At 40.2% G+C, this 14,937-nt stretch overlaps 1 protein-coding gene across 6 annotated transcripts in view; it reads right to left on the bottom strand.

Annotated features, from left to right (window-relative positions):
* The window catches only part of LOC135224543 (BTB/POZ domain-containing protein 2-like), a 393,635-nt gene that overhangs the window by 244,203 nt on the left and 134,495 nt on the right, over positions 1–14,937 (bottom strand). The gene's annotated exons all lie outside the window — the stretch shown is intronic.

The raw sequence follows: 14,937 nt of genomic DNA, 5'->3' as shown, positions 1-14,937 counted from the left end.
AAAAAAATAGGCAGTTTTAAGCATTTGTATAAAGGGGGTTTAAACTACATATTTGCGGGTTCTAGCTATTCACAGTTGTGTCTGGTACCTATCCCTCACGAATATGGGGGAACATTGTATAGTAGATTCATATCAGCCATCTGATGTCTAGACCTGTCCCTTACGGCGCTCCTGATTGGCTGTAGATAAGCCAATCATAGGGTTGGAAACTCTCAGTCTTGCTTGAGAGTTCACATAGGCAGGATGTATGTTCTGACCTCTCTTTCAAAAATTTTAACTTTCATTACACCTCAGTTTTACTTTCAGAAAAAGAGTGTTTCCCAATTTCATCACTAAACGTCTTCAAGCCAATGGTTTAAGGATTATAATGATATAAGAATTATGCACTTTAGTAAACTTAACGCTAAAATATTCATAGTGAAACTGAGGTGTAATGAAAATTATAATTTTTCAAAGAGAGGCCAAAACATACATCCTGCACATGTGAACTCCCGAGCAAGACTGAGAGTTTCCAGCCCTGTGATTGGCTTATCAACAGCCAATCAGGAGCGTCGTAAGGGACTGGCCTAAACATCAGTTGCACGGCTGATGTGAATCTATTACAGTCATACTTCTACATACGAAAGTCCCTACGTACAAAAAATTCAGGTTACGAAAGCAAAGATGAAGATTTTTTTGCCTCTGTGTACGAAAAAAATTCAGGTTGTGAAAGTGTGTACGTATGTACTGTAAAGTCCAAGATTCGCCCAGGTCGCCGAGAACAATTTTAAAACTCGCATGCCGCCAACTCAGTAGACTCACCACCATCCTCCTGCTCTCCCATTGGTTCCTGATGCTAGTCACCGCTGTAAGATCCTGTTCTCCTATTGGTCAGCATCTGTCCCATCATGCAGCGTTATCTTACACACCTGGAATTTGTTTATTCACATAGATTTCGTTTGTTAACATAAATTCGTGTTAGTGATTTCGCTTGCTTTGTACTGTAAGTTACATTATTGTGTTGTGTGTGAACTTATTTACTTACGTTATTAGCCATAGGTCCCAAGAATGTTGCCGAAGTTCACGGAAAGAAGAGGATGCTTTCTATGGAGATGAAGATGGAGATAATTAAGAAGTATGAAGATGACTACGGAATATGGCCGAAATCCATCGACGACAGGCACCATCCTTAAGCAGAAGGAAGCCATCAAAGCAGCTACACCTTCCAAGGGCATGACTATTTTTTCCAACAAGAGGAGCCACGTGCATGATGAGATGGAGAGGCTGCTTCTCGTATGGATTAAGGACAAAGAAATCGCTGGCGATACGATAACCAAGACGGCAATCTGCCATAAGGACAACTCCATTTTCGGTGATCTGAGTGCTCAGGCCAAACATGAGAGGAGAACTTGTTTACCACCTCTCTGTCCATGCCCAAAGGAGGAAATGCATAGACATCTAATCAGAACCACTCCTGGAGCATGGCATCCATTGTCCATGCCAGAGGGTCAGGGGCTAGAGAGCAGAAGAGGGTTAGCGGATGATTCCAGGATGTCACAAATAGGTCGATCAATCAGGTGGCCAAAAGTTTCCATAGAGCACTGCATACCTGAGGGTAATTCCTTTCATGGTGAAGGAGGACCACAATTCTCCTTTCTTCAATATGCCTATGGAGAGAGGAAGGCAAGTTATCAGGATCCATCTCTAGTAGCCTTGTCTACACACAACAATGCATTTAACCAGTTGGAGGGCAGGTCTATCACCAGGCGAAGGCAGTCCTCTATTTTCTTAGTGAGAGCCACGATGATCCGGTTGAGGAAACTCAACACTTCAAAACATTTAACCCTTTGAACCCTTTAGGCTAGGTGTACTGGCTTGCTCTTCGAACAAGTTGTACTAGCCCGCGGAAAAGTTGTTTATTATTTGTTGCTTACTTCATAATATGAATTTTTTCCTCTATTTAGATCAGTATAGTAGCTTCAGTTGTTCCTAGTGATTAATTTCATACCAATCTAAAATAAACCATCATCCCCATTCCCGCTAAAATCTTTCCAGATTAACATATATAAAAAAAACTCCTTTTCTCCGCAGCTTTTGGCTGTGAACAAACAATAAAACAGTCTACCTGCTTTCTGTACTACAAAAGTCTGGGCAAGGTCTCAAGCAAGGGATCATGGGGTGAAGACATGGGGGTGAAAGGATGGGGGAGAAGGGATGAGGGAGAAGGGATGGGAGTGAAGGTCACTCTTTCTCCTCTGCCCGAACTTGTTTGCCCAAGAAAATGTATGGCAAAAATACAATGGAGATGTACTAAATGTAGAAAATTATCCATTTACATGAACACAAAAATTCTTGACTTGACCATAATGGTATAATTAATTCTCTTGGTTTGTCATTTATTTTCTATCACTAAAATATTTCAGTTCATTGTCAATGAAATATAAAAATAACACAAGGCAAAAGATTAATGTATAAGATCTTCTGGAATAGCAGTACCTCTCTCACTCATATATATATCTATATATATATATATCTATATCTATATCTATATCTATCTATCTCTATATCTATATCTATATCTATATCTAATCCTATATCTATATCATATAATCTACATCCTATTATTATATTATTACTATATATTATATATATATTATATATATATATATATATTATATATATATATATCTAGATATATATTTACTTATTACTATATATATTATATATATATATAATCTGTTATCTTGTCAAGATAAAAGAGTGGCAATGATTAATAATGTTTAAAGTGCCAATGTAATGTTAAGTGAAGTCAAATATCACTTCTCGCTTAGAGACAAGCGGTGGTGCAGTGTAGCTTACATGAGAAAGGAAACTGATGCGCAAGCAGTTTAACCGAGAGACCGTTCACCCGGTCGAAAGGCATGTACATTCGTTTGTACGGATGTTAGAGGCCTATTAGCTCAAGGTACTAGTGAAAGAGACATTCTTTTGGGTGAACGCCAAGACGTTAAGCGGTATACTCCGAGTGTCGGGAGAGAACCTCCATCGTAAAGGTAGGACTATTCTATAAAAACTTAGGAAACTGTTACCTTTGGAAAAGAGAGAGAAGTGTGAAATACTCTCTTTACGTGAATACTTTGAAAAGAGTGATGTGTGGGATATGTTTTTATGCCTATTATCTTTATTACAGATAGGTCCCATTCCATGGTTAATTAGAGACAGGATCTCTAACCTGGACTAACTACCGAGACTTAGTGACATTTTGGAGGGTTTGGGAGGGAGAAAACCTTAGTTCAGGAGGGTTAGAATGTTGTTGCCATTATGGTACTTGTTAATCATTTGGTCCTACTTTATAAACCCAACTGCTTTGGGAAAAGAAAATAGTATATTTTTTGCATTTACGCGTTCTTAATAGCCTAAGTGACATGGTTGCAGACAGGGCACCGTTGGCAACAGGTAAGAGTTTCCAGTTTGTGTAGTTTAGTGAATAAGGAAGGGATAACAGTGGTGGCAGTGGGTTTAAGAGGCTTTTTATATATTTTATAAGCTGTAGATAAGCTCCGAAGGGACGGGTAACCAGTTAGAAATAGGGGGCCTCTTCTTTTTTGGTAGGTGTCAAATTAACGTAATTTATTGATTGTTTATTTTCTTAAATCAGCCTTGTAACTTAGTTTTAAGTGTTCTCTTATATTTAGTTCAGCAGCTGTATTGTTTTTACGTTAACGTAACGTTCAGTGTTTTTGCTCAGTGATTCCTCCTCTTGTTGTGAATTACCTAACTATCGTGTTAACGATTGTTTTTATTTTGTTTTCGAGTTGGAATGGAACTGTAGTGCTGTGAGTGGAGGCCGGCCGAAAATAGTTCGGGCCTGTATAAGCTTCTGGACGTACGATCTTTTGTTGGCAGCCTTCCGGAGATTTATCTCACGCCTTTGTTTGGAGGAATACTCGACGGACCTCCCTTGGAAGTGGTTTTCCGTAGATGTGCTGAGCCATCTACGGCATATGTGCATTGTGGAGTTTGATCACGGCTGTGATAGCGCAGGTTATCGTCACTTGCGACGCCTGTACTCCTGATTCCCGCCGGAGGATTTGGCGGAAGACGTGGTCGTCGCTGTCCCGCCACGTAGGAGGCGTTACGCCAACCACTGTCCTGTCCGTCTTCAGCTGCTTGTCCAGGAGAGCTAAGGGCTCGTGAGGAGGCTCGTAGGGAGGCAATTGCCAGGTAAGAGGTGATTATCCTGTGTTGTCCCTCGGAAATTATCTCGACCCCTGGGTCTACCTGGACAATTTGTGGGCTCCCCCGTATAGCTGCTGGGAGGTTGAAGCAACTTCCGTGAACTCCTGTGCACTTCGTTATACGCGAGGATTTGCGTATTTAAATATCGATTATATTTGTATATATATGTATGTTGTATTGAGTTGTCGGTATTGGGTATTTACTGTCCCTCAGAATATTATTTGAATTTAGTTTTAAGTTTAGTACCAACACTATTAGGTAGGAGATTTAAGGTTTTCCTGTCTTTATTTTCTCTAGTCTTCCTTCAATCTTATAATTATAGGTTAGTGGTTTTTTTTTCATTATTGGGCCCGTAGTATTATTTGAGCCTTTGGCATGTTATGTCCTTTCCTTTACTTTGTTAGGGTTAGCTTTCAGTATTAGGAGTCCTTGTGAGCTGTTATTTGCTCCTTGCATTTTGTGTATTTAATGTTAAGGTTCCTCACAAGGCTTATTTAGTGTTAAGTGTATTTTGTAATTAAATATTGTTAATTTTGTTCTGGTGTTTTGTGTCCACATTCCTCATACCCTGTGTACTTTCTTACTGCCTACGATCCCTGTGATTATTGAAATATAAAGAACCTGTATTACGGCCAAAGGGGTCGTAACAGTAGGAAAAAGGGGTTATTAATCATGTCACAGGCAACTCGAGGCTCTTTTTGCTGATTCAATGTGTCCGACAGAGAGAAGCTGTTCGTGACAGTTCGTCTCTCAAGCAAAGTCAGTTTCAGCTTCTTGAGGTTCTGGAATAATAGTGTTTTAAAACGTGAAGAGGAAAAGTTTAATTTTCGACATATCAAAGTGTTTCGAAGTTCACGCATATTTGCGGTGTGTATACGAATTCGGTTCCCGGTCGTATGAAGACATGATTGTATTTTCGAGTTTTTCTTTCTTATTTTCTTCTTTTTATTTTCTATGTATTTTTTTTGTTTTTTTACCGTTTTGTTGTTGTTCATGTTCATTGTGCTTGTTTGTGGTGAGTTTACTTGAGCGAAGATTTTGTTGAGAGAGAGAGAGAGAGAGAGAGAGAGAGAGAGAGAGAGAGAGAGAGAGAGAGAGAGAGAGAGAGAGAACTGGGGATGAGGCACGGTTGCCGAGGCGAGTTGATTGGCAAGCATCTTGCATTCTTTCGCAGTCTATCGCAGCAAGGACTCCGTGTCAACTGATCTCTCCATCCTAGGCAAATCCGCGTCTCTTCTAATCAGTAGAAGGTTAACCCATAAATTAACACTGAGGTGAGCCATGTAAGAAAATGCCTTGCCTCCAGACTGCAACAGGCTGGCAAGTGAGAATGCACTCACCAACCCTTCTGGGGACCTGTAGGAAGCTATCTTGGCAATGACTACAGACCAGAAGTCCAGCCAAGAAACCATCTGCAACATGAAGGCGGCCGTAGATTCCAATCCTGAGGCATCTTGTGGGGACAAGGACGGAGCCACCAACCTCACCTGCTCCAAAGTCAATCGTGGCTTCAAGCGAATGACATCTGGGTTAAGAGGGCATGACATAAAAAATGCAGAGTTTGTAGCATAGTAATTCCTATGTCTCGTGAGAGGCGGTAATAGCTTGGCAGAGCCCCTAGAGCGAAGCATACCATCCTGGTCCGAAACAGAGGCCTTAACCTTATGCAAGACTGACTAGACGTGCCCTGACAAGGGAAGCTGAAGAGATAATTTGGGATCTTGCGTAGCTCCCACCAAGGCTTCCAAGCAAGAAGGAGTGTAAGACGACTGAGCTCACCACATTCAACCTCTTGACAGGGGCCTTGAGATCCTTACGGCGATGAATAGACCCTGGAGAAGAAGGAGCACTTGCATTGTGCACGGACAGGGGAGGTTGCAACATGCTCGCAACGTGCACGGACAGGGGAGGTTGCAACACGCTCACGATGTGCATGGACGGGGGAGGTTGCAACATGCCTGTGATTCGATGCAGAGGACGAAGCAGCCACTGCATATTGCACAAGGGAAGATAGACTAACACTCTCCGAAACAACTACACTCTCTAGAACACATCCGCTTTGTTCCTCCCTCGTAGACAAAGAAAGAGCAAAGTCCTTAGCCTTCCAACGCTTGATATGCCGACGTGGTGTAGAGGGGGAAGAGGGAGAGGAAGACATCACTGGTTTCTTATGCGATCTATTTGCAGGAGGCGGGGACGAAGCAACATGTTCCCTTCCAGTCCTCCCAACCAACAAGGCAGCCAACTTATCATCCAAAACAGAGTCCAACCTCTTAAGTACTGCCTGGCATATAGCCTCAGACTGATCTGCAAGAGAAGGCTCCAATGACATGGAAGGGAGATGTAGCAAACTGAGAGAGGCAGTGCAGAGGAGACGATTGGGAGTGACGTCATAGATGGGATTAGGTGACAGTGATGACGTCATGGCTTCCCCTCCATCTGAAGGGGATTCAGAAGCCACTGGCGGGGGAATACACAACGATGGATTCCGTGACATTATCAATGGGGCTATGCCACGGCTTCCCTTCAACTCAAAGCAGCAGCAACAGTCACTGGCAGAGCAATACAAGATGGCTGGCCTTGGCTACCCACCAAGACGAGGCCAGAAGGAGGGGGGATGGCCTTGCCAGCCTGAGGAGGGAGGTAGCGAGCCTCCATAAAGTACGCTAGCAACCCCTCCAAGGACGGGGTTCCCCCTAGTCTGAGCGTCTTCCAAATCGCCACCATCTTGGACTCCTCCGACTCTGGAATAAATGAGAATGATGAAAAAGCCTCCCCCTTCCCAGGAATCAAATTAACTCCCAAAGAAGAAGGGGCGACATTACAAAAATCAGCCTGGTGGCCTCCTGATACTTCCAGCGACCAATCAATGGAAGAAAAGGAAGGAGACACAGGAACAACGCTACTATGGGGGGTGAATACTGCAGAAGACAAAGCATCAGGAAGAGGTGAAAAACCTTCCCAAGGAGGAAGAGTCGAAACCCTCTGATGCTCTCTCTCTAGCTATAAAACAACTTCCACTGCTCTTTAGGCCATGCCTGGCATTCCGTGCAAGGATTCGTTATAGTACAAAAATAAAAATGGCACCTACTACACGTGATGTGGGGATCGGTCGCCACCAAAGCCAAAAAACGAGAACATGGAAAACCTGGAATTCCAGGGTACACATGTTGACGAGGCTGAGAAGAAGCAGAAGCAGCCATAATATCAGCCAAACACACACACACACACACACTAAGCTCAAGCGAAACAGGCAATGAACCAGGAAAAGGCCGAGAGAGGTTAACCACGACTCTCCCCCAGGCAGTTAAAAGTATAGACTGACGCAGTGGCGTAGGTGAGTGGTCCTTGACCACTCTTCACCCGATCAACGCATGCGTTGCCAAATATCACAAGATTCCTTGCTTTCATCTGTTTTTTAACTGGATCCAGCTAGGCGCTAGAAATTATCCTATTGTTAAGACCGAAGGTTTGTTCGCGTATGAACAATAGGATTTTAAAGCTTTCCACTTCTTTTCATCCCAGTCTTGACATTCAACACAGGTATTCCCAATATCACAATTCTGTCTTCTACATCTGACACATTTAGTATGAGTCAGCTACTGACTTAACTAGCGAAGCCAATTGGTCGAATGCCAGCAGAAAAAATGATTGAGCTCTCTGCCATGTCATCCCCTCTATACCCTGATAATGGTTGGGGCTTTAAGTCTCCTATACTGAACAGTTGAATAGTTATGGCAAATTTTGAATTTTTAGGCTGTCGTGCAAAAAACTAAAGCTTTTAATTATTTGGCAAGTTACTTATATAAAAATTAAGATTAATAAGATTAAATAATAACTCAGAGAGAGAGAGAGAAACTTATGTGAAAAAAAAACAAGTTTTTAAGCTTTGGCTGGTAAAAAAAAAACGACTCTCTTCCATCCATAGGTTCAGGAGGGACCTCCTTAAAGCAAACTTTGTTGGTAGCTAAGCTCCTAAACTGGTTTTCTCATACATGCTCAAAAATTATACATATTGAAATTATATTAAAGTGATGAAAATGATGTGAAAGTGATACTGAAATATTAAAATTATAAAAATGTAAAATGTTTTAGGATTATGGTTTAAGGTATATACAAGTACTAAACATAATACAGTGTTCCCCGTACTTGCAGGGGATGTACCAGAACCCCAACAAATAGTTAGCACGCACGAATAGTTGGAACCCCCTCTAAAAACGCTTATAACTGCCTATATTGAAAGTTCAGATGCCAAATCTATATCTTGAATAACATCCTACTTCAAGTATACCTTAAATTACTATCTTTTAACAGTATTAATCTTTGAGAATATAATATTCATATAATTTTGAAGTCATCTTAAACATTTTACCGCTAAAAATATATATGTACAGCCAATAACACAGAAACAGACAGAGAGAAATGGAGAGAGAGACCATTGAATGGCAACATCATATAGCTGACCATCAAGAGTGAAATTATAAATTATTTCCGAGACAGAGATTCAAGTGTATCGTTGGACGAGTCGGTTATGCGCTCGACTACCAATCTCAGGGTCCGGGTTTGATTCCCCGCTCTGCTAATGCATAACTAGAGGAATTTATTTGGGGTGATATAAACTCCTTTCTCGATGTGGTGATTTGGATACCACAATAAGCTGTAGGTCCTTGTTGCTAAATAACCAATCGGTTCCTAGCCACGTAAAAATATTTAATCATTCCGGCCAGCCCTGGGAGAGCAGTTAATCAGCTCTGTTGTCTGCTTAAACTAAGATATAATTAACTGAGACAGAGATAATATTAAAGGAGAGAGAGAGAGAGAGAGAGAGAGAGAGAGAGAGAGAGAGAGAGAGAGAGAGAGAGAGAGAGAGAGAGAGAGAATAACTCCTTACGATTCCAACTTCATCCCCTCATTCCCTCCACCAATAGCATATCAAACTATCATTTACTCCCTGCCCTACTTTCTGGAAGTGGATGAAAAGACTGCTATTTCTTTTATTAATCTTATTAATATTTGAAAATTATTTATTAGGTAAATCATTTATTTATACTACAAAACAAATAAACATATGTAAGTAAGAGAGAGAGAGAGAGAGAGAGAGAGAGAGAGAGAAATTGTCATTTAGTCTCATTAAACTTAATATTATCTATGACATACATATTTTGTGGGGAAGAGAGAGAGAGAGAGAGAGAGAGAGAGAGAGAGAAGAGGAGAGAGAGGACGACTTACCTTACTACCTTACCATCTTGTTCGGGTGCCCAGGTCCCTCAGTGTGAGGCACTCTAATGTCTACCAGAGAGTTTGCTAGTACATCTTCCGGTATATTTTGCATCTTCCAATCTTGGATGGTCTGGGATGCAGTTTAGATATTTGTCGAGCTTATTCTTAAACACATCTACGCTCACTCCTGATATATTCCTCAGATGAGCTGGCAACGCATTGAATAGACGCTGCATTATCGATGCTGGTGCGTAGTGGATTAATGTCCTGTGTGCTTTCCTTATTTTTCCTGGTATAGTTTTGGGCACTATTAATCTACCTCTGCTTGCTCTTTCTGATATTTTTAGTTCCATGATATTTTCTGCTATTCCTTCTATCTGTTTCCATGCCTGAATTATCATGTAGCGTTCTCTTCTCCTTTCTAGACTATATAATTTTAAGAATTGTAGTCTTTCCCAGTAGTCTAGGTCCTTAACTTCTTCTATTCTAGCTGTAAAGGACCTTTGTACACTCTCTATTTGTGCAATATCCTTTTGATAGTGTGGGTACCATATCATATTGCAATATTCAAGTGGACTACGAACATATGTGTTATAAAGCATAATCATGTGTTCAGCTTTTCTTGTTTTGAAGTGCCGTAACAACATTCCCATTTTTGCTTTACATTTTGCCAACAGAGTTGCTATTTGATCATTGCATAACATGTTCCTATTCATCATCACACCAACCAAGGTCTTTAACTGCTTCCTTATTTGTGATGGTCTCATTATTAGGTCCCTTATATGCATATAGCTTTCTTTCTCTGTCTCCATAATTTATTGATTCAAATTATCAGAGTTAAATACCATCCTATTTACCTCTGCCCAATCATATACTTTGTTAAGGTCTCTTTGTAGAGCGTTCCTATCTTCATCACAAGTAATTTCTCTACTTATTCTTGTGTCATCTGCGAAACTACTCACTACCGAATCCTTCACATTATTGTCTATGTCTTCAATCATAATAACAAACAGTATTGCAGCTAACACCGTACCTTGCGGCACACCGGATATTACCTTGACTTCATCCGATTTCTCGTCGTTTGCAATAACTATCTGTTTTCTGTTGTGTAAAAAATTCTTTTAACCATCTTCCTACTTATCCACGATATTGTGTTTTCTAATTTCTTCGCTAATATATTATGGTCTACTTTATCAAAAGCTTTTGCAAAGTCTAAATAAACCACATCTGTTTCATTTCCGCTTTTCATATTTTTTGAATATGTTCTCACGGTGGACTAACAGTTGGGTTTGTGTACTTTTTTCCGGGTACGAACCATGTTGTCCTTTATTAAACAAATTATTTTTTATTAAATGTTTCATAATATTTTTCTTCATTTACCCTTTCATACACTTTCATAATATGTGATGTTAGACTCACAGGCCTATAATTACTTGCCTCTAGTCTTGATCCACTTTTGAAAGTAGGGGTAAAACTATATGCTAATTTGTGCTCATCATAAATCTTGCCTGTATCTACACTTTGTCTTAATAATATTGCAAGTGGCTTTGCGATAGAATGAACTACTTTCTTTAACAAAATAGCAGGAATTCCATCAGGCCCTGCAGCAGCTCCATTTTTAATTTCATTAATAGCCTGCACAATATCAGCTTCATTAATATCTATGTCAGCTAAATATTCACTATTTTCATCCCTTACTTCTATATCATTATCTTCATTATCTATTCTAGGGGTGAATTCTCTCTTATATCGTTCTGCCAGTATGTTGCAAATTTCCTTTTTTTCATTCGTTAATCTCCCTTCAATTCTCAGAGGGCCTATTTCTATTCTTCTTTTATTCATCTTCTTCGCATATGAGTATAATAGCTTGGGGTTTTGCTTGATATTTAATAGGGTTTTTTCTTCCAAGTCCCGTTTTTCATTTTCTTTTGATTGTATAATCTTTTGTTCTGCATTTTCTATCTTACTTTTTAGTTCTATAACTTTCCATGCATTTTTTTCTTTTGCAAGACCTTTTTTCCACTTTCTGATTTTCTGGAACAAGGTCCTTCTGTCTCTTGGTATGCATGAATGATGTTTACTTTTCTTCTTCGGTATATATCACTATTTTTCCTCCAATATTTTATATAATATCTCCGTTATTTAACCCTTATGTCATCATCTTACGAAAAATGTTATCCCAATCTTTGTTTAATTCTTCATTAATTTCTGACCATTTTATATTTTTACTGTAGAAGTTGTATTTTCCATATCCTTCCCACTTTTTCAGAGAGAGAGAGAGAGAGAGAGAGAGAAATTACATGTACATTTAGAGGCAACACAATAGAACACGATCCTCCCCCTCCTGTCACATTACTTGCTATATTTGACAGCTTTAGTACCTGGAGTTAGAAAGATGTGTGAGGACTGGGATTTCCTTCATTCTTACATAATTTTTTTTTCATTCATAAACTGCAATCTTACTAATTCACTATAGTATTTTCTTTAATGAACTGATATTATTCCTGTTTACATTAACATAAATATTTGAAAATAGTAAATTATTTATTTATCATACAAAAAACAAATATTTCTGAGAGAGAGAGAGAGAGAGAGAGAGAGAGAGAGAGAGAGAGAGAGAGAGAGATTTGTCTTTATTCAGAAGTGAAATGGAAAGATTATTGTATTTCTTTAAAATACTATCACATATAAACATTTTTAATTACAGTTATATTATTATTATTATTATTAATAAACATATGCACAGTACATGTACCATAAAAATTCTCTCAGTAAGAGAGAGAGAGAGAGAGAGAGAGAGAGAGAGAGAGAGAGAGAGAGAGAGAGAGAGAGAGAGAGAAATTGCATGTACATTTAGTGGCAGCACAACAGAACATGCTGGCTCCCCCTTCTGTCACATTACTTAATATTTTGACAGCTTTAGTACCTGGAGTTAGAAAGAAAGATGGGTGGGGACTGGGATTTCCTTCATTCTAACATATTTTTTTAATTTATTAATTAAAATCCTACTAATTCACAATAGTATTTTCCTTTATGAATTGATATCATTGGGTGTTTAATTAACATTAATACTTGAAAATTAGTTAATCATTTATCACACAAAAAATATGCATCTCTGTAAGAGAGAGAGAGAGAGAGAGAGAGAGAGAGAGAGAGAGAGAGAGAGAGAGAGAGAGAGAGAGAGAGAGATTTACTATATGAATATTTAATCTTATCAAAACTTACCAATACAATGTTAATCAATATTAATATTTGAAAATTAGTCATTTTTGTATCATAAAAATGTATTTAGTCATGAAAATAACAAAATACACTAATTAGTGAATATTTGTCGTCAGAAAAACCGCAAATAGGCGAGTTCCCTGCAAATAATGGGTAGATGCATCCAAAGCAAAATCCGCGAATAGGCGAGTCCACAAATCTCGAGAATGTGAGTACAGGAGGAACACTGTATGCCAGTTTCTCTCTCACTCTCTCATGTTCCTGTATTTTCTCTTTCTCCAATAATTCATGAATAATTTCACTCTATTGACATTTAACGTATGGCAACCCGCCCATCTCTCTGAAGTTACTGTATTCTCTTTCTCCGATAATTTCTAGAATAATTTCACTCTTTTTATATTTAACATAAAGCAACCCAACCCCCATTCACAGTTCAGCAGCTCTCTCTCTCTCTCTCTCTCTCTCTCTCTCTCTCTCTCTCTCTCTTTACCCAAAAGATTCTAATGAATGTGAGAGATGGATGGATGGATGGATGGATAGATGGGGCTGGAGGTACAAACCATATAGAAGGGCATGTTATCCTGATGGTGATTGGCTTATAGCACAACATGCTATTGGTTGGAAGAGTTAGTAGAAACCAATCGCACAGACAGTCCATGGGTGGAGCCATGGCCTCCTGCTTGATATCATTGCACTGCTGTATCAAATGGACAATCTCTGAACAACTCTTCTGCAACTTGGAGGTGTGTCCGAGTCCTGGTCTTTCTGGGCTACTCTTTCTGCACGAGAGAGACACTCACCAAAGTCTCCTGGCAATCTCCCTACCACTCGAGCATACGACCAGTCCAGTCTGAGGACAATATCTGGAGTGTATGCTTCTGTGGTCAGGCTGGGATGGAAGAGTGAATGTTCCAGTCTAAACCCTAGGCCTCTGTGGCTCCCAAAAATTCCCAAGGGGGTGAAGGGGACAGGTGAGAGATGTCTAGCCCCTTTAACATACATGCAGGAGGCTGAAGCCCCGCCAGATGAGAATTGTCATGGGCAGTCGTCAATCTGCGGTGACAATCGCCACAAGGGTCAGGAAGACCGATCCCATTCACACGTGAATGATAGTTGTCAAACTGAGAGAGGACCTGTTTACGAGAGCGTGGAAGGGGGCTTTCCCAAAGATGTGCTTCACCCGACCTCTAATGTAGAATACTGGTAGGGAGGCCTCCTCTTGCTTTTCCAAGGGGAGAGGACTGATAGGCCAGGGTCAAGGTTCCTGTGCGTGAGTGCCTGCACACTGAACTCACTCTCTCTTGTTGGACCAGCCCCAGGTCAGTAGGCTGGAGACCTTTACTGGTCTGGGAAGGTAAATTCCCGGGCTGGGTACCAGTCCAACGGGGGTCTGTAGAATCCCAGGCCATGGTTGTTTCCATGCCAGTAGACAAATCAGGAGTTATGGTACTGGTAGTACCTCAAACAAGAGATCCCACAGTCTTCTCTGTAGAAGAAGGCTGGCTGTCAGAAACCCTACAGGACTTCTTACAGCTGGGAGAGGCAGCCCTCTTCTTCCTCAGCTTGCTAGCTTTGGATGAAAGGGAGGAGGAGGAAGCACTCGACAAAGAAAATGATGACTTGCGATTTGTCAATTTCAACTAGTACTTCTTCTGATCATAGTAGGCCTTGGAAAACAAGGTGTGGAGAAGGATGTGTCACCAAACGAAGACGATGACAAGGGGACTCTCTTGAGAGCACACTACAAGAGGCATGATCGAAGGAACCACCACCGTAGTAGTGGCTCTTGAACCAGTACAATGTTCCCCCTGTATTCATGGGAATGCACACCAGACCCTTCCATGAATAGCAAGAATCTGCAAATAGTTGAAACCCTTTTAAAAATGCTTAAACCTGCCTATTTTATTAGTTAAAACTCAAGAAAAACCTACTAAAAATGTTTCTACATGGTTTTTGAATAGTTTTTTATCACCAAAAGTGGGAAATTGATAAAAAAAAAAAACAGGAATTTGTGGATATGTCTCATAGAAAAACACTGTGATAGGTGAATAATGGGTATACATGCTCCATAACGAAATCTGTGAATACATGAGTCCGCGAATCTGGAGCACGCGAATACAGGATTTCACTGTAGTCACAGTAGCAGCAGCCACAGTAAGGGTCTTGGAGGCTCTCAAGTGGAACATCAAATCCTCCACACTTGGTTCCCCTGGGAGGCCTAGGGAAGGTTATAACTCTCCAAGTTCCTTGGGCTCTACAACACAAGAAACAAAATTC

This window comes from Macrobrachium nipponense, chromosome 12 (genome assembly GCF_015104395.2).
Source record: "Macrobrachium nipponense isolate FS-2020 chromosome 12, ASM1510439v2, whole genome shotgun sequence".
Classification (NCBI taxonomy): Eukaryota; Metazoa; Arthropoda; class Malacostraca; order Decapoda; family Palaemonidae; genus Macrobrachium; species Macrobrachium nipponense.
The sequence above is the reverse complement of the archived record's forward strand: the minus strand, read 5'-3'. Positions and strand labels throughout refer to the sequence as shown.